The sequence below is a fragment of the Ictidomys tridecemlineatus genome, chromosome 3 (assembly GCF_052094955.1).
Source record: "Ictidomys tridecemlineatus isolate mIctTri1 chromosome 3, mIctTri1.hap1, whole genome shotgun sequence".
Taxonomy (NCBI): domain Eukaryota; kingdom Metazoa; phylum Chordata; class Mammalia; order Rodentia; family Sciuridae; genus Ictidomys; species Ictidomys tridecemlineatus.
The window spans coordinates 96119252-96139405 of record NC_135479.1 but is presented as its reverse complement, the minus strand read 5'-3'; positions in this window follow the sequence as shown (position 1 = coordinate 96139405).

Sequence of the window (20154 nt, the reverse complement as noted above, 5' to 3'; positions counted from 1 at the left end):
CAAATCTTTCCTGGGGTTTCGAGAGATGAATCTTTTAGCCAAATCCTAGCCAGTCTTTCAGTTTCAGTCCAGCGCCTGGAATCCAGCTTCAGGCACTGGAGCTCTTCTTATTCTTTCTGTTTAAGCTCTGGGTGGAGCATCCCTCCCATGTCAACCTTGAATGACTTTATAACAAAATAGTTTCCCATGGCCCTATCCTCAACAGACGCTCCATTCCAGGTCACCACGAGCAATGATTTAAGTGATCTTACATTATAATAATAGTTTCACCATCTCTTTAGAGGCACTGCCAAACTCAGATCTTTGAGCCTCAATGGGGGTTTCCTTGTCTCAATCCTTATTCAGGCCACATAATCAATTCCAGAGCTGCTTTGCCTTCTCCGGGGTCTCTTTGCTAAGATCCACCCTCTTGTTAATTACTACAGCTTTTGGAATTTTTTGTTGCAATCAGTAGAAATCATCACTGGCTAAGTTGAACAAAAAGAATTTTTGGAAGGCCATCATGTAGGTCACCACGTCAATGGAAGGCATGGAATTGGAGCAAGAGCAAAGGGAGGTCAAACAGTCAGCAACAGGCAGCCCCAACCACAGGCACAGGCTGGCCAGGACAGGGCCACAGGCGCTTTGAGCTGTTAGTAATCAATCACTGGCCCTATGGCCTCCAATCCCCTCCTTGGGCTCCAGTGACTTAAGCAAGAGCAACCAGTTGGCCAGGCCAGGATGTCAAGGTGTTTCAACAACAATCAGGGACAAATGTTGATTAAATAACCAATTAGAAAAAATGAGTACCATGCTGGAATAGTTACGTGAAGGTAAAAATCGACCAATAAATGTATTAAAAATACTTTCCTGCTATACAATGCAAATTATAGGCATAATAAGTTGTAAATTTCTAATAAAAAAAAACTGAACAACAGAAAAATTAAAAGATTCAGGACTCCGTGTTTGTGAATACGGAGGAGAACGGCACCCTTCGTACATAAGCATTCCATGGTAGCGCAGACTAGGTGCCGGCCTTTTGAGGGGCATACCCTCTGCCATTAGAACTCTGACTTCTGGAAACATAAACTAGAGAAATGTTCACAGATGTGCACAAACACAGGTGTATGCAGATGGGCACTGCTGTACCCATATACTTACACAACTGGAGATAGCCCAAGTGCCCCAGTGCCAGGCGGGTTAAACCAACTGTGATGCATTCCTGCACTGGAAGTGTGTGAAGTCATTGGAAAAATAGATGGCTCTATACACACTGCTCAGAAACCACTCCAGTATATTCTTAAGAAAAGACAAGGTGCACAATAAACCTTATTATCCCACTGTATGTAAAATAAAGACAGCGTGTGTGCAACGCATGCATGAGGAAGATCATAAAGAGGTGCCACCAGACATAATCAATGCTACACTAGAGGTCTAGAGTTTGAAGACAGTGGGCCTCCATGTCTTACTCTATGAACTTATGTGCTGTGTGAATGTTTATGACAAACACACCCATCTTACACTTCTATATCAACTAATACAGGAGGTCTGGAGCTGAGAAAGTGCTAGGCTTATTGGGCATAGGCACAAGCCTGGGAGAAGAGTCTTTTCCTGGAACTCTCTGCATCCAAAGGAGTAGAGACTTTGTAGCCAATAGTAACCTGGGTTCAAATCACAGTCCCACCAGTCTCAGTTTCCCCCTATCTGTTTGTAAAATGAGGATAGCAATAATATCTTTCATAGAGTGGAATGGGAGGGTAAAATAATAATTATAAAGCTCAGCACTGTGCTAACCCATTGCAAGAGGGCATTGAATGATGACCCTCTCTCCCTCTCTTGAATACTATGAGGAAGTAAAAAGCACCAACCTTGAGTTTTACAGCATCTTGTTTGAATTCAAGGGGTCCCGCTGCAGAAGGAATGGTTTAGATGACAGGCCCCTGCTGCTGTGGTTAAGCCCTGAGTTTCATTTCGTTCTGACCAAAACAGGATCCTGCTCATGAACCCCATCACCCAGGGGTGGGCTCAAAACTCCAGCTCCAGCTCCTGACCCCAACCCATGCTTTTTCCAATCAGACCTTAACATGTGGTGCTCAGAACATGAAGCAGAAGACATCCGCAGAAGAAAAAGCTGAGCAATTTGTTTGAAATTTTCCACCCAGAAAATCATGCCCAGCTTTGGGTTCTACGCTTAAAGGCCTCTTGTTTATAAAGAAAAATAAAAATTCCAAACTCTGATCAATAGTGGGGAAACTGTCATGCTGCTCCCTTTCACCAGAGAAATTTACAGCCAAATAGAGCTTTGGAGCCAAGATCCTGGCAGCAATGAAAATGTTGGGGACAGAGAGGGGGTAAAAAGAAAGACGTGGGCAATAATATCCTTGGGACAGTGCTGCACGCCATTACATTATCCCAAAGAAATACAATAGGATCTGAGGCCCAATTATTACTTCCTCCACCTAACCCCCTTCATTTAACATATCATTAGTATTTTTAGACAAGTCCCTTGGGGCTCGGGCACTTTTGTAGGTGAGTCAGGGAGAGCTGTGGCAGCCATCCAAGGAAACTGATCCCCTTAATGCTTCTTTCTGGTTACCTGCTATAATGCAATTATCATGTACTGCAGCAATTTTCGGGAAAAGGGCTTGACAAGAAGAACTTTGTCATTTTGTAAACAAGAACACACGTTGTAATTGGATCTTAATTACACAATGTTCTGAGAGGTTATTTTTATTTCTTTGTTTGTTAATGCAATTATTTAGCTTCCCTATTCTAGCCTTGACCTTGCAGGAAGAGGGTATTTTCCAGTCAGCACACTGCTTTATCTTTGAAAGCTACAATCAATAAGGATAATTAATGATGCCGGCTGCAATGATGGCCTCAGCGATCATCATCCCACATTAATCCCTGCAGTCAGGCTGGGGTCAAGGCCATCTAAATCACTCACCCAGGGGTGGAGAGATTCAAATGATTTACCAATTTAAATCCGTGCAAACAAATCCCACTTTATTTTCAAAGCAGTCTGGATGCTGGCTGGGTTTGTTTTGTGTATTTTCACCAGGTGATTTCCTCCCCCCCCCCCCACGACAGAATATATTCTTCATACAGCATTAGCATTGCGGTTCTGCTGTTTGTGTTTTGATAAATTAATGTAAAACCATGCAGCACATGAAATGCAGCCGAGCCTGGAGGTGCAGGGCACGTTTAGCATTTCACACAGTGTCCCTGGTTTTAAAAGAGGAAAGGGGGAGAAGGAAAGGGGAGAAGGTGGTAGGGGAGGAGGGGGTTAGAGTGACAGCTGGTGGTGGCCGCAGGCGGGCAGAGACCTGGGGAAGAAGGGTTGAAAAACAAGAGCTGGAAGATCTTTGAGAAGGAATTGCAGGCTTACTCAGCATTATTGAGGGGACGGTCAAATGTGAAACCTCAGGCTGGATCTTGCAAAAAATAGATCTATCAAGATCTATTTCTCCCTCATTTGGACCTTTCTCCCAAAGGTACAAGTTAGATGCCTTGATATATGCTTCTCTTGTCTGTTAGGAATCACACCCTGGTATGAAGAATTCCACGGGGCTTACAAATATTTTTCAATGATTTCATTCTAATTAGTGTTTTGCTATAAATCATAATTCTAGTCTGCATACACTAAAGATGTTATCAAATTGATGCCTGGTGTGTGTGTGTGTGTGTGTGTGTGTGTGTGTGTGTGTGTGTTTTCCCAGAACTGTATTGGTAAATGAAGAGAAGGTTGAGTCCATGGGTCTCAATACATGTTTGTTGGCATGATATAGCCAAGTGTGCCTCAGTCCCCTTTTCCCAGGTCAAATAAGAGATGGGAAGGAATGACAGCAGCTAACTTGAAGCCCCTGCCATGGTCATCAGGGACTAGGGTGTCTACAGGGATCCTGGAGACATCTGAACACTGAGACACCAGGAAATCACTGTTGAAAGCGGGGGAAGCTGGGCCAGAGTCTCTCTCTTCCTTCACCCAGAGAAGTTCTCCACAAAGACTATGTTGAAAGAACGCATCACCCATGGTGTTTGCATTGTGAACAGCAACTGCTGGAGGGCAACACTTAACATTTCCAAGCATGTTTATTATATTCACAATAAGGAATTCTTTCTAATGAGATTCTATTACCATTTCCCCATCCTGCTAATGTAGATCCTTGTTTCATCCCTGCAAAAGAGAAAATAGATGATATTTTGGGGGGTCTTGGGCTACACTGATTGGAGGGGGAGGTGAGTCAAACTGAATTAAGAAGGAAGCATGGCCCATGCATTTGAACAGGGCTAGACTGGACTCTGAGGCCGTGTTCCCTTCCAACTCTCCAGCTGGCTCATGGCCTCTCATCTCTTCGTAGGCCTCTGATTTCGAAATTTATTTTGTATTTCTTTGGTGCTGGGGATTGAACCCAGGGCCTTGAGCGGGCTAACCACAGAACTGCAGCCCCAGCCCCTCAGCCTGTGACCTTTGCCATCACCGTCCCTGTCAGTCTTCTCTCTGCCCTCTCAGCCTTGCCTCCAGGAAGCATTTTTGTTGAGACCCACAGACAGAGCTGGCTGCATAACTTGCAGGCCCAGTGCAAAAGGGAAATCCATGGCTCTCCCAGGGCCGTGCAGTTGATCTGCTCTCCCAGGGGCCAGACACACCAGACCCCACGCACCATGGAGCAACCACCATGAGACAGAGAGCCACTACCTTGTCTCACCTAAGATACCATGGGGCACACACCAAACCCCACCCTCCCCACAGGAGGTTCAGAGGGACAGTGAAATATGTGGCTACCACACCTACTAGAGGATAGCAGCAGTCCTAGGGAAGGCAGGGGAAGGAGGCTAGGTGAGGCCCTGGTGCAGGAGCAGGCAGTCCAGAACCCGCCCTGGAGAGACAGGAAGGTAGTGTGAGCAGAGCTCCAACCCGACCCTGCCCCACCTGCTCCATGGCCCATTGTCCCCTCGAACTTCACTATACTAGCTCAAAAACAAACACAAATGCAAAGATGACATAATTAAGATTTTAAAGGAAGCCACTGTAGAGCATTGCCACCCCTACCCCCAGGACAGCACCTTTCTGAGCATGGGCCTCTAGTCAGTGGCACTGGTCACATGCTCACGTAGCCCACCTTTGATCACATGGTGGGGGAGGGACACAAAGAAGAGTAGGACTCAAACACCCGGCACATGGGAGCAGGTTATCTAGTAGAGACACAGGCTGGTAAAAACAAAAGAAGCAGCCAAAGCTCCATGGGGCATAGTTCAGTGAGCACCTACTGTGTGCTAGGGTGCTGTGCTGAGGTAGGGGTCAGCACACCTCACTGTGACCTCAGGAGGTAAGGCTCCCATGCTGACATTTCAAATAATCAAACTGAGGCTTCAGAAGAGAAGCAATTTCCTCAAGGTCATTTTACTAAAACAAGACAGAGCCAGGATTTGAATGCAAAATAGATGCTCCTAAGCCTGGTGCCCTGCTGCTTCCCTGTCAGAGAGATTTGTGCAAAGTGCTCTGTGCAGTCCACAGGTCACTAGCTCCGCCCTGCAGGAATGAAGAAAGCCACTACAAAGGTGAGGAACCTGAGATGGGTTTTTTTAATGAGTTGGAATTTGACAATCGGAAAAGGAGGAATGTAGTGCAGATAGCCCTGGAAGAGCACAGAAAATTCTAGTTCTTATGGATGTGGCAGAAAGCACAGGGATCACTGGGGAGGATGCTATGCAAGAAGAGCATCCCCATAGGGCCTCAGGGTTTATTCTGTAGGCAGTGGGGACCCACAGTGGCATTAGGATGGATGGCGACATGATCCAATTACTAATCCCTCTAGAAACCAGGCCGAATTTATAGAGAGCACAAACAACACCAAAATGAAACCATTCTCAACTTATGCCAAGGATTTCGAAAAGGACTTTGACAGCGAAGTAATTTGTCCAGAGCAGCTGCCAGCTTGGAGCAGAAGTAGCTGAAGACGGAGGGAAGACGTGTCAGTCAAGGGAGGCCTCTAGGGAAAAGAGAGCTCAGATGATCAGAGACCCAGGCCCATGCTCACACCAGCAGAAGTGCAGGGCCGCAGACCCAGGCCCTCTTGGAATCCCTGGTACTGATGGGATATTCCTGCCCCAGCGGAGCTTGAGAGGGCCCCGCACAACAGACACAGAATGGACTCTCAAATGGTCACTCCATTTACAACCAAGCAGGGACTCCAAACTGGACTGGAGTCAAGTGATGTCAGGTCTAATGCTGACTCTGCCTCTAATGAGCTCTGCAATCCTAGGCCTCAAGAGTTACTTGTCCCAAGCATTTCCCAGAAGACAGGTGGATGAGGCCCGCAGGCCATCGGGAACCAGGTATCGTTCAACCACGGCTCTGTTACTGGGCCACTGCACAACTTCGGCCAAGTTACGTTCCCTCTACAGGGCTGGGTCCCCTCCCCACCCCCCGTCTGTAATGCAAATACAAACTTTAACTATAAAAGCATATTAGAAATATGAAATGATTTAATAAAGAAATATGTGCCTGAAATAGTACACACAGGAAGCTGAGATTTAACTGTTTTCTCCCTGCACTCCTCCATTCCCCTGGCTGGCTGAGTGATATGTGTCCCAAGCTTCTTCACCCCTCAGCTCTACAGCCTTCCTCAGCTGCTCTCTTCCTGTGTGAGCACAGCTTATGTGCTGTGCTCTGTGCCGTATCTTGAGGGCACAATGGCAAGCACCATCTCTGCCCTAAACAGTTCATCCGGTGCTGGGTGCAGCTCAGACATAGGGCCCTCGCCTCATGTATGCGAGGTGTTGGGTTCCATCCCCATTATCTCAATTAAAGAGGAGGAGGAAGAAGACAAAGTTTGCTATTCCGGAAAGGAAGCACTTCTATAGTCTTCATCATGAGCAATGTCAAGGTCAGTGAGCTGCCCAGCAGGACTCCTTCCATGAGGAGATGGGCAAGGCTCCAAGTCTGGAATTGTCTCCCTAACACCTCAGAGTCCCTCCTTGATAGGGAGTCGGTCCTTTAAAGTTTGAATTGTTGAATGGGAAAGAAAACACTGAAGCTATTCTTGGCTAATTCTGTAAAAAGATGGTTAGCTTGAGGTGGGAGCTGGAAGGGAGTGGAGGGTGGGAGGGCAGAGCCACTCAGGGCGGAAGGCAGCCATTGGAGAACTGCCATCAAGCTGTGGCTCTGAATACCCAGCAAGGGCAGACTGCCCTGACCTCAGTAACCAGCCTCCGAGCACCAAATTCTAGACTCCAATTTTGGATTCTAGAGGTTTCTGAGGGGGGAAGAGTGACGACTTGGCCCGCTCCGGGAGCCTAGATCCACAATCTCATTGCTAAGTTCTATAACCCCAGTCATTTTAGTTTTCAGTTTCTTCTGGGCTTATCTTGACTCCACTAAGTCCCAAATAAAACGGAGACGCTGAGCACAGACCTTGTGTTCTGTCTGCCTTTTTTGTTGTTGTTGTTTTCTTATTGTTGTTGTTGTTGTTTTGGTACCAGGGATTGCCCCCAGGGGCACTTAACCACTCAGCTATATCCACACAGCCTTTCTTATGTTTTATTCTCGGACAGAGTTTTACTAAATTGCATGGGGCCCTCACTTAAGTTGCTGAGGCTGGCCTCAAACTTGCAATTCTCCTGCCTCAGCCTCCTGGCTACAGGATTAAGGTCTTAATTTGCCTAAAGGCTTTACCTCTTTCTGCACAATTGTACCTCCCCAGAAGTACCTAAACTCTTTAGGCTAGATTGTAACAGTGGTTGTGGAGAAAGCTAGAACTATTGGGATTTTCTTAAAAATTCAAAGATGATGCTAAAAAAAAAAAATGAGTCTCTTTCATCAAAAAGTGAATGATAATCACCAAATTAAAGGAGTCTGGGAGCTACCTCCTTTGCAATATTTGTTACTGAGGACACGTGTCTTGACATCTCTCCGTGAGAATTAAGAGACCCCCCTCACACTGCTCAGTCCCAAACATGAAATCTGGGATTTTGCCAGCCTCTCAATCACTTCCTGATGGTTCTCAATGCTGAATTGGCATTTATTTGGCCTTGGGAAGGGATCAAGGGGAGGACTGGCTGCTTTCCAAAAGAGACACAGAAACAGAAGAAGGGGGGGAAGGATGCATCCTTTAGCTTCAAATTTTTAAGGCAGTGAATCTTGTCTCTGATACATTTAGGGTCCTCCTCTAATTCCTTTAGAGGCAGAGTCTGGTCTGCTAGTGGTAGCTGTGTCCTTCATGTTGCACACGTGGTTACTGAACTAGACGAATTCAGCTGCACACCAGAGAGCAGCGGAGTGCTGCACCCTGAAGACCACGCCCATGAGGAGGACAGGGCGGAGTCTGCCGCCCCTGCTGGTCAGGGGTGGTGCGCAGACGTACTGTGCCTCCTGCTCCTGGGTAGATCTCTGTGTTCAACGTTTTTAAAAAACATTTCCTAACTCTGAGTCAGTCTCAGTTCTTCACTTGGTCTATAGTCAAGGGAAAAGTCCACCAGAGAGTTTGGGGAGGGCAGTTCTGATCACCAGCAGTCCTTCCTTGCCTTCTCTACAGCCCTGGAAACCTAAATCTTCTAGGAGTCGATTATTCCCCATCCAGACTCGTGTTCTGGCAGCCACACTGCGCCAAGCTGTGGAAAGGAACGTAGAGGTCCTGCCGTCTAGTCTTGGCTTCACAGGGGAAGATGCTCGCTCATGGAAAGGTCTCGCCCAAGGTCCCACTTGCAGAACTGAGATGGAATTTTGGCCTCTGGAGCTTATGCTGTGTGTGAGAGAAGGAAGCACCTTTGCGTCTCACTGCTATAAGGCCATTCGTCAACTCGGCACGTGGTGTTTGTAGTAGATTACGAACAATTATCAAACTCAGAGTGATCGTTACCAATTGAGAACAAATAGGAAATCAATCAGGCTGCTATTGGAGTATAGTGTGGTGCATTCTTCGCCCGCTAATGATGGGTCTCTGCAAATGCAGTGCTGTACTCTAGAGAGCCGACTCAAATTCGATCAGTCGATAAATATGCCTTTAGCTCGTTCTTTTACTATATACAAAACATGATGCTGACTGATGCAGGGAAACAATGCTGGCCAGACTGCTCCTTCAGGGCAGAAGTGGGTCACACACATACATGTGAGCACACGGATGTCCATGTGAGAGGAGAGAATGAGCCCAGCCCTTCCAGAGCCCTGGGATGCCTCAAGATGGAGTCCAGAATCTCCATATCTGCATGCTCTGGTCCTGGGACTCCTACAACCCTGGATCAAAAATATCTGAAAAAAGTAGCATCCATACTGAACCTTTTTCTTGCCATTACTCCCCCAACTATCCAGTGTAGCAACTATTTACACAGCATTTACACTGTACCAGGTGTGATCAGTCATCCAGAGATGATTTAAAGTATTTAAAGAACGGTGTAGGTCATGTGTAAATAGCACGCCAGTTCATAGAGGGGCTCCAGCACCCACAGATTTGGGTGTCCACAGGGACCATGGAAACAGTTCCCTGTGGACCTCAGGGGACAACTGTATGTGCATATGTGTGAAGTGGCCATGAACATCTAGAAGCCACCCATAATGATGCTGTGGGAGGCCCAGGGACATGCGCTATCCAGGGTTGTTAGGAGAGAGTCTGAAGGAAATGAACCTGAGGTTGAGGCGAGGCAGGGAGAGGGGAGAACAGAGGGGAGGAGAGGATCGGGTAGGATAGAGGGCTACAACGAGGTCCAGGGCCCAGGCCGGGAACAGTGTGGCCTGCCAACAGAGGTTCACCAGAGATGATGAAATGGGAGGACACAGGATAAGACATACCCTAACAGCCACTCATTTAGGTTTGTCTAACCAGGGACTGAATTTTGGCAGCTGCCTTTGGAAATGCACACATGGATTCAGAGCATGGAGTGGGCTGGAAGTAAGAGAGAAGAGAGGGCACAGCTGGGGGACAGGGGACAGAAGGAGGGGGGTCAGTGGCAGGAGCCTGACCCTGTAGGTCTGGACTATAGTCAGGAAAAACCCAAAAGACACCCCTCCTGATGACAGATATGGAGTCCTACAGAGAGGCAGCTGGCTTGAGGGACAGAGGGAAAGTCCATTCTAAACTTATTCTAGTTGGGTGAGGGCAGGATGTGCTGATGGAATGGTCTAGACTCAGCGAGGTATCTGAGATCCGAGTTCAGAAATGGCTCAGGACCTGTAGGTGCTGGCACTGGCACTAGCAACTACCCTAGGGAGGCAAGTCGAATGTGGGATGGTTTGCTAAGGACAGAATGGACAGAGCCTAGAGCAGACAGACCCGCCCCTGAAGGAGACATCTGCTGCAGTCTTTCGCCACTGTCCTCCACAGAGCCCTACACTGATGGTCCAGCTGCCACCCCATACAAAGCAGGATAACATTGAAGATTTGTGAAAACTCCAGTCCCTGGGCTCCACTCCCACACACTCTGATTAAATTGGCCTGTCGTCCAGTGATTTGTAATTTTCCAGAAGCTCCCTGTGTGGTAATACTACCATGGTTATTTTTAAAAAGTAAAGTCATGGGATGGAGCTCAATGGTGGAGCCCTTGTTAACATGCATGAGGCCCTGGGTCCCATCCCCAGTATTGCAAAAAGAATAAAATAAATTTAAAAAAAGCAGAATAATCATCTCTTAGAGATATGAAATGAAACATTTGGAGATTAAATGCACACATGGCTTCAGAGCATGGAGTGGGCTGGAAGTAAGAGAGAAGAGAGGGCACAACTGGGGGACAGGGGACAGAAGGAGGGGGGTCAGTTATGTCTGAGGTTTACTTCAGGTGGGGAGCAGGTCAAGTACACAGGAAATAAGATTGGCCCTCAGTGGGTAATAGTTGAACCCGAGTGGTGGATACATGGGGCTCACTGCATCTTTCTTTCTATGCTCATCTGTTTGAAATCTTCCATAATACAGAGTTAAAAGATTAATTGGTAAAATCTTCCCAGGCAATTTCACAGTCATAAGACTTCCCATAAGTGGAATTCTCCTGAATCTTGTAACTCCATCAGCAGTCCATATGAAATGTCCATGAAGAGCCCCTCCCAGGCTGGGAGCAAAGCTCCCCTGCACCCTCCAATGCTTCCAATTTTTATAATTTAGAGCTGAGGACCTCACAGCAATCTGCGCTCCCATCCCAAATTCCCCAACAAAAAATAAAAACCTGACAGTCTTAGGAGATGGACGTTCCCACGGAGATGAAAAATCTACTCAGAGCCGCCATATGCATGTCTCACCCCTGAGTGCAGACAAAGGCGGCCCAGGTGCCTGGTGTGCCTACTCTAAATACTTTGTTTGAAAAACAAGCACTTCTTAAAACTGTTCTTCTTAGACTTGTGCTTCCAAAAGAGACCAGCTGGGATTCTCCTTCCTAATGCACCCAAACACAGCAGGTAAAGGAGGAGGTGTCACATAGATGATTAAATCGGACTAAGCCTTGGGACTGCTCTAAACAAAATCTGACCCCACTCAGGTCCACCTTTTCATGAAGCTTTCCTTAGAACAGCATTTTCAAATACCCACTGGAGCTCCTTAGATCCAGCAGGAACAGTTGGCGGATCCAGAGGGACTAAAAGAATGAAATAGAACATATTAGAAAATATCAGAGTGCCTCCCACATGCCAGTGTTGAGTACTATCTATGTGAACATTAGGTTCAGTGATTATATGCATGTGTGTGTTTACTTGGCCTTAACATAAAATAATCAAGATTTTTAAAAATTATTTATTTATTTTAATTTGTTATATATGATAGCAGAATGCAATTCAATTCATATTACACATATAGAGTACAATTTTTCATGACTCTAGTTGTACACAAAGTAGATTAACCCCATTCTGTCTTCATACACGTACTTAGGATAATGATATCCATCTCATTTCACCGTTTTTCCTACTCCCAAACCCCTTCCCTTCCCCTCTTTCCCCTTTGCCTTATCTAAAGTTCCTCCATTCCTCCCAAGCTCCCACCACACCATCTCAATTATGAGTCCGCAACCTCATATCAGAGAAAACATTTGGCATTTGGTTTTTGGGGATCGGCTTACTTCACTTAGCCTAATATTTTCCAACTCCATCCATTTACCTGCAAATGCCATGATTTTGTTCTCTTTTAATGTTGAGTAATATCCCATTGTGTATATACACCACATTTTTCCTATCCATTTATCAACTGAAGGGCATCTGCGTTGGTTTCACAATTTAGCTAATGTGAGTTGTACTTGCTGAGTAATATTCCATTGTTTATATACACCACATTTTCCCTATCCATTCATCTACTGAAGGGCATCTGTGTTGGTTTCACAATTTAGTGAATTGTGCTGCTATAAACATTGATGTGGCTCTGTCCCTGTAGTATACCGTTTTTAAGTCCTTTGGGTATAAACCGAGGAGTGGGATAGCTGGGTCAAATGTTCCAAGGAATCTCCATACTGCTTTCCATATTGTAGAAAGTGTTCCAAGTGTTCCAAGGAATCTCCACACTGCTTTCCATATTGGCTGCACCAATTTGCAGTTCCACCAGCAATGTATGAGTGTGCCTTTTCCTGGACATCCTTGCAAACATCTATTTTTGTTTGTATTCTTAATAACTGCCATTCTGGCTAGAGTGAGATAAAATTTAGAGTAATTTTGATTTGCATTTCTCTAATTGCTAGAGATGTTGAACCTTTTTTTTTCAAAATTTGTTGATTAATTGTATATCCTCTCCTGAGAAGTATCTGTTCAGTTCCTTGGCCCATTTATTGATTGAGTTATTTATTTGGTGGGGGTTTTTTTTTTTGGTGTTAAGGTTTTTAAGTGCTTTATATATGCTCTACCTGATGTGTGTGTGGTAAAAATTTGCTCCCATTATGTAGGCTCTCTATCCACCTCACTTATTATTTCTTTTGTTGATAAGAAGCTTTTTAGTTTGAATCCATCCCATTTATTGATTCTAATCAATATATTTTTAAATCCACTGTTTCAGAGCTTCACAGTTTATATCCAATTCTGCATAAATCCTTTCCCCTTCATTTGAGGGAGAATCAGGGAGGTCTGGAATTGGGGAGACTTTGGGTAACTGAAGAAGTCAGGAGTCTGAAAGCTGAGTGAGAGGGAGACTTGGAAATGGGCCCTCAGAAAGGAAAGCAAACAGCAAGCAGAGAAGGGTAAATCAGACTCCAAAGATGCCAGGCAGGTCCAGGGGCAAGATTCAGGACATGGCAGGAGCTGGGCAACGGCACTCTTATTGGAAAGGATGTTGGTGGCTTAGCGCTATATGTGCAGTTAGACTTGGGTTGTGTCCTCTCAGGGCACAGCTAATTGTGGTGATGGATTATAGGGAGACCACCCCTTGAAACCAACTCACTCCCTTGGCACCATCACTGGAACCAAGGATGCCCAGGCCAGAAGAAGCCAAAGAAAACTCTGAGAACCAGCCCAAGGGGAGTTCTTAATCTAGCCCTGCTGCTGCTCCTGCCTTCAGGAACACCCACCCTCCAGCCCCAAGGGACCTCCTGGTCACCCCCCCAGGAGGTGTCTGAGTGAGGCTTACCAACTACCTGAAACACCAACCCCAAAAGAGAGGAGTGGGAAAAGATTCGTGAGATATTAAGGTGAACGTGGCAGATGGTTAATTTGCCGGAAGTTGGGATGGTGGTTAGAGAGAGGGGGCACTCCGGGCTCTGCAGTCTGGAGTCGTAGTTACTGGGTGGTCTCTCCTTTGGGCAGGCTGTGTCCTAAGGTCACAGGGCTACACTGAGCCACTCACCCGGGGAAGGCCTATTAGAAACAACTCAGGAAGACATAATGGGATTGGAGGTCTCCACTGTGAGGGTCAAAGAACTGGAGCAGGGAATTTGCCTCACAATAACCAAAGACTGGTGGGCCAGCCACGCTGCATAATAATGACAGTGCCCTGATCTGTCCAGGACCTCATAAGACAAGGTCTGTAAATATTCAGCCCAGTGCATAGTTCCTGGTGGAAGTTCGTGGACATCAGGTGCACATACCATATATGAGGTGTTACCCCAGCAGAGTCTCATAACAACCATGTAGACGAGATAAGAGGGTGGGGTTGACCCCCCTCTAAGAGATCATGGAACTAAGGTTTCACCCAATTAAGAGATTTTTCACAAACCCTGTCAGGAAGACTTTGACTTACAACTTAGGTCTTCCATTCTCTTACCTTGTGGGAAAGCAGCGTGAGGATTTCAGTCCAACATTCAGGACCAGGGAGCAGGGCCAGAGCCTGGAAAGAAGAAGGAATCCAGCACAAAGTGGAAGTTTACAGCTCCATGAAGTGGCTAAGCAAGTTGTGGGTATTTCAACACCGAGACATTGATGATCTCAACAAACCCAGGCACCAAGCCCTGGAGGGGGCTGCCTCAGAGAAGAACACCCTGCTCAACAGGACCAAGGGTTTCTAAAGAGCAAGTCTTTGGAACTCAGAGATATGGTACATAAGTGTCATATTTTCTTCATATATTTGGTATTGCATTTTTTCCTATGCTCTATTTGAGTTATTCTTTATGAAAATAAAATTAAATAACTTCTGTTCCTTGGTTGCAAATACAGAAGGCCCAAATTTCTAGTACCTGGAAAGATTTTTAAGTCCTCTTAAAATAGAGACATAGTAAGAGGTGGAGGCATGAAAGCTTCTATTACAACTTTAGCCTGAAGAAGAAAAGAAACCAGAATTATGAGAATAAGTTTCATCCATATTTAATGAGGCATAGATCATAATTACCACTAGCCGTCAATTCTTAGAACAAATAATGTGTCAGGGGTGATGGGTTCGCTTGGGTTTGACATAACTTTTCCATGTAAACTCAGAGCAAAGAAACAGCATGCTACTTCCACCAGATCACGAGGTGCTGGGAAAGGTCACCTCACAAAGACACCCAGCAGAATGTCCAAGAGGAAGAGCCACCATGTGGTGGCTGCCTCTTGAATGTCCATGGTGCAGTGGTCCCTCTTGGCTTGTTTTTTGTTAACCCTGATGGATGGATGTCCAGTGGTTTTACCTGGGATTCAAGTCATGGGATTCGAGTCATTTTCCAACACCACTGTATCAGCTTGGTGAAATCTCTACCTTTGCAAAATTTCCCATGTTCCTCTGCAGTCTCTTTCCCTTGTTATCCATCGATGTTGCCACTGTAGAAATCTAGAGAAGGCAACAGACAGGAGGCTGATGCGATGAGCAGAGACAGGCTGTTTATCTCCACAGACAGACAGGAAGGAGCAGAGCCCCTCCCTCTGAGGGGAGCTAATTTTATAGCAGGTCACTTTATTAATGTTTTACCATGTAATAACCTTTCCTTGAAACTAAGGAAACTTAGATATTGAAATCTAAGATAATGGAAATCTCCTGTAATTGCTTCTTCTTGCCTCCACACGGTAAGGGTGGAAGGACATTGCGTGTCTGGAGAATCTGCATGACCCATGCAAAGCCTGTCCCATCCCACCACCACCCACCTCTCTGCCAGAAGTTCTAATTCTTTACCTGGCACAGTGGGAAAGGGGCCTGCTCAATAGTCCTAGTTGGAAGTCATCTGAGCTACATCCCTAGCACTGGGCCACCCTGACCTCATCCACCAGTGGTCCCTTTATGGATGTCAGCACTGCTGCTTGGGCTTGGCCTCACAGTCATTTGGAGAAACGCTTCACTGCTCTCTTAGCAGCTGGGCAGAATGAACATGGCGGCCCCTAGGAACTGCTGCAGCAGAAGAAGAGAAGTCTCCAGCCCTGTGTGCTATGATCCACAGTGGAGACAGTGTTACACACGTGTGTGCAAGGAACTTTAGGAGAAAGGGATGCATATACCTTCAGAAGGCCACCCGCATTAGCAATGCTGATGGTATTCTTGACAACCAGAGATGGCAATAGAGCTCTGGCCTGCAGGTCAGAAAGCAATACTTGGATAGGGGTCTTCCTTTTGGCCACCACGTCAGCAATAATCTCTCTTGTGACTTTTTTTTTTTTTTTTAAACTCAAGAAAAGATTCTAGTTGAATGAGTCATCTGCTTTCTAGGCCAAGAAATAAAATTGCTGAAATCCTCAGGGTAACACTTGGGAGAAGTGGTTCAAAACTGAAAACTTGTAATTCTGGCCAATCACATTCTCCACCAGGCTCTCAGACACAGAGTTTCCCAATTGACAAATATGGAGAGGACTTAAAATAGACAGTGTTCCTCTGGAGGTAATGAAACCTCCCACATTTATATGCAGCATTTCTAGCAGATTCCCAAAATGACAAAAGACCTAAAGCACTTCCAAGTGTCAGGGATCTGGGGAGAGCCCTGCTGGATATTAACTATATGTAAACAAAGTTGTGGTCCCTAAATCCTGGAAAATACTGCAGCTGCTGGTGGTGAACAGAAGGAGGCCAGTCCCAAGCAGGTCCATGCTAGAATGCAGAGGCAACTCGGAAAACACGTTTGCAATAAAAGTAAGAATATGCATGAGGAGAGTCCGGGCGGCTACTGGTAGAAAGGGGCCTTTTCCCCTGAGCGGTTGGTCACACGCCCCTCCACAGCAGGGAGGCGGGAAATGGCAGTGAGCACACAGGATATGTGGTTAATCACTGTATCTGTTTCAACCCTCTCTTTTCATCACCAAATAATTTGTTTCCTTCTTCTAACAGAATACCCTTCCCCCCTCCACAAGGAGGCAAGCCGAAGCTCCACCCAGCCCCCACAGCATCCAACTCAAAGTCCACTCCTTCTGGGTCATCCAGCTGTCTTGCCATGGGATCCAGGGAGACATGACATTTTTTGGTGCTGAGCTAAAGAAGACAAGTTAATTACTCCCTCTCTACACACAGCTGCTTGTGTGTTCACCTACCTGCTAAGGCCTGTGCAGATGCTTCCATCCCAAAAGGGACAAACGGAAGACACCATGCAGCCACTGGCTACAGCAGCTGGACTCTGGCTGGGCGGGCCCTAGGAGGTCTCCAGCCTCAAGCAAGGGCTCTCTGGTGAGGCAGGGTTCTGCTCTCTAGAAGAGTTCTTTTTTACAGGTCTCTGATTCTTCCTAAGAGCCTCTTCTTTTCCCTCCTTCTTTTTGGCCATATTTGAAGTGAGCTTTAGGAACACTGAACTCTCCAAGGACCCCTGCTTTCTCCAACTGCTTCCTACCAGGTGCCCAAGGGGTAAAGTCTGGATTTTCTAGGGCCTTTTCATGGTTGCTTAGTTATGGAGTTCCCTGAGACTGTCTGTGCTGCTCACTTCATTGGACAATAGGCCCCAAGAATCTGTCAGCAGGGGGGTCCTTGGATCTTGGACTTCTTTGTGTGCCCACCGCCAGCCCCTTTCTTTCAACTTCCTAGTGGATGCTGACATTAGCTACTGGGCCTGACCAGGAAAGCCATGCTAAGGGCGACACCTACCTGGGGACAGACTTGTCAACCAAGAGATGCTTCTCCCCTCAAGTCCTTCTTAAACACCATCTCTTATTCTTTGGTTCTAGAAGAAGTCAGGTCTTCCGAATTCCAAGACCTGAATTTCAAACTCTTCACCTTCGTACCTGCTTTTCTACCTGACCCCTGCTCTTCCGAGCTCATCTTTCTTGCAATATTTTGCCAAACACAGCCAGTCATAGTGCCTGCCCTGAGGCTCAGTCCACTTTTGTAGCACTGCAACTCCACTAGGCACATGGTCTGCATGCCTAGTTACTATAACAACAGTTTGGAAATACCTTGCCACCACACAGCAGGACGGGCGCCTTCCCAGTCCCAGTTTCCCATCTTCCCACCCACCTGGAGAACTGAGGTAATGCCTCCTCATGTTATGGGTTTTTTAATGGTAGTAGCCCACCTTAGGACAATGTCTGTATTGGCCCAGAACAGAACAGCCTCACCATCTTAGCAACTTAGCTCCACAAAACACACAGTACTTGCTCACACCAAGTCCCCTGCACTGGAGGCGTTCCTTCCACTGGTGACTGTCGTGATGGCAAAAGGTTTGACTTATGCAGTCAAGGGGGAGAAATAAAGAATGTCCACACGCTTCTGCCTCTGTCAATGCTTTATTCACTCAAATCACTCAATGCAATTTCATTCTATAGGTTCTTAATCAAGAAAATGACAATCCTTAATGCTAGGCACTGCAATAGATAGACATAATCAATTCATAGCAAACAATTCTAGATTAATTAATTCACAGCAAACTATTCTAGATTAATTCTAAGCACTGCAAACACACTTAATCATGACAGGCTCATGACAGACATTCCCTCTGCATGCTAAGTCAAGTGTCATATCAAAAGTCTCAAGCCTTAGGCTTTCAGTCCAGCAGATGCACACTCACTCAGACTGTGGTGATCAGGTCAGGAACCAAGGCAGGCTTCTCCTGCTGGCTGAGGAGATGGTCAGAGGGAGAAGTCCTTTTCTCACCAGTCATAAGGCTGCGGTAGAATTTGAGAGCGGTGAGAACAATGCAGAGCATCAGGCAGATGAGAAGAGTTGGGATGTCAGTCCAGGTCCTCATCAGGCTCTCAGACTTGTGTGCATCAGTGTCGGCTGGCTGAAGGTCTGTTCATTTGCCCCATCATTTATACTGAATTTGGGGGCTTTTGGCCACCCTTTCAATCCCTATCAGCTGCCACCACGTCTCTCAGTGATGTCATTTACCCTATAAGGACAACATGCCAGAGAGTTCACTCTTGAGTTTGTCAGGGTGAGGAGAAGTGACTTGTTTGTGCCTGAGGGCTTCATAGGTGTGTCTGGTGAGACTTCAGGTTTCAAACTGGAGTTTTAAAATGGAGTTGCTTAGCCTTAGACCCAAATCCAGCCTTACAGTGTGACCCAGGAGCCTTCTTCCACCTGCCATTTACAGCAGGGTCAACTATGGGCCAGCTAAGAAGATCCAGCCCGCAGAGCAAGGCTGATGGCCAGCCCCTAGCACATGGAGACAACCAAGGGGCCAGGACCCAGTTTAACAGACCATCCTTCTGTCCCTTGGGGTCACCCTGTGGAGGCAGTGTGTGCTTCTGTATGTGTGTCCTTTTAAAGTATTGGCTTGTAAGCTTTCTCAGATGATAGTGAGGGTGACCAACTCTCCTGGTTCACTCCAGGCTAAGAGGACTCCCAGGACACAGGATTTTCAGTGCTAAAACTAGGAGAGTTTCAGTAAACTGGGACAAGTTGGTCACCCTCATCATTGTCCTGTAGAAAAGCAGATAAAAACAAAGAGACACCCATCTGCTAGGAAGTCCTAAGAGCACCATCTTCTCTGTCCTTCCCTGTGAACCAAGCTGGCCTACTTTCCAAAAGAAGAACAGGCTTCTGGCTGGACAGCCTGGCCTACATTCGTGTGTAACCCTGGCTAAGTAAGAATGCTTTGCCATGATCTTTTAAAATTTAAAACGTGTGCAGTCCCCCTTCCCCCAGTACAGAGCATGTAGATGGATCCATAACAGGGTTAAAAGAGGGAATATTAAATAGGACATCCACCGGCAAGACTTCTCTCCCCCCAAAGAGAACAAGGCCATCATCTCCGCATTGCAGGGAGGTTCACCGTGAGCCTAGAGAAAGATCTGCCTTGGGCCTCGAGTTTTGATGGAGGAGGTCAATTTTCAAAATAAACATTCATTATATTTTTTGCTTTGAAGAAAAATGCTGCTTGGCCTGAAACAAATTAAGAGTGCTCAGGCTTTTTATTTGGGGCGTTTTTTAGTTGAATATTATTAAAAATAATTACAGGCTGCGGATTTAATCTAAAACACAATCAGCACCCCCAAAGCCCCCCACAGTGAATTCAAGCATCCTCCTTCTCAAAATTCAAAATTAAGTGGAAATTCAGATTAGTTTTGATTTATAACCACATTATGAACTATTTAATATTTTCAAGAAGTCATTCCCTGTGCCCATATTAAATTAATTTACAACAGAATATTATATAATTTATATATGCATACATATAATAAATTATAACCCAACTATATAATTCTACATGTATAATTAATTACATTAACCATCTACATTTTAAGCCTACAATTAGATAACCCTAAAAGACAACCCTGTTAGCATTTTTTAATAAATACTTGTGTTTGGAGCTGTTTAACAGAGCACCTGATAGCTGATAGAGCACTGTTAACATCTGTTCCATTATTTCCAGAGGAGCCTGGCTGGACGCAATACTATTCACATAAAATATGCATTTGTTCTTGACTGTCAAGTACCTCTATTATTTTATTAAAAAGTCAAAAAA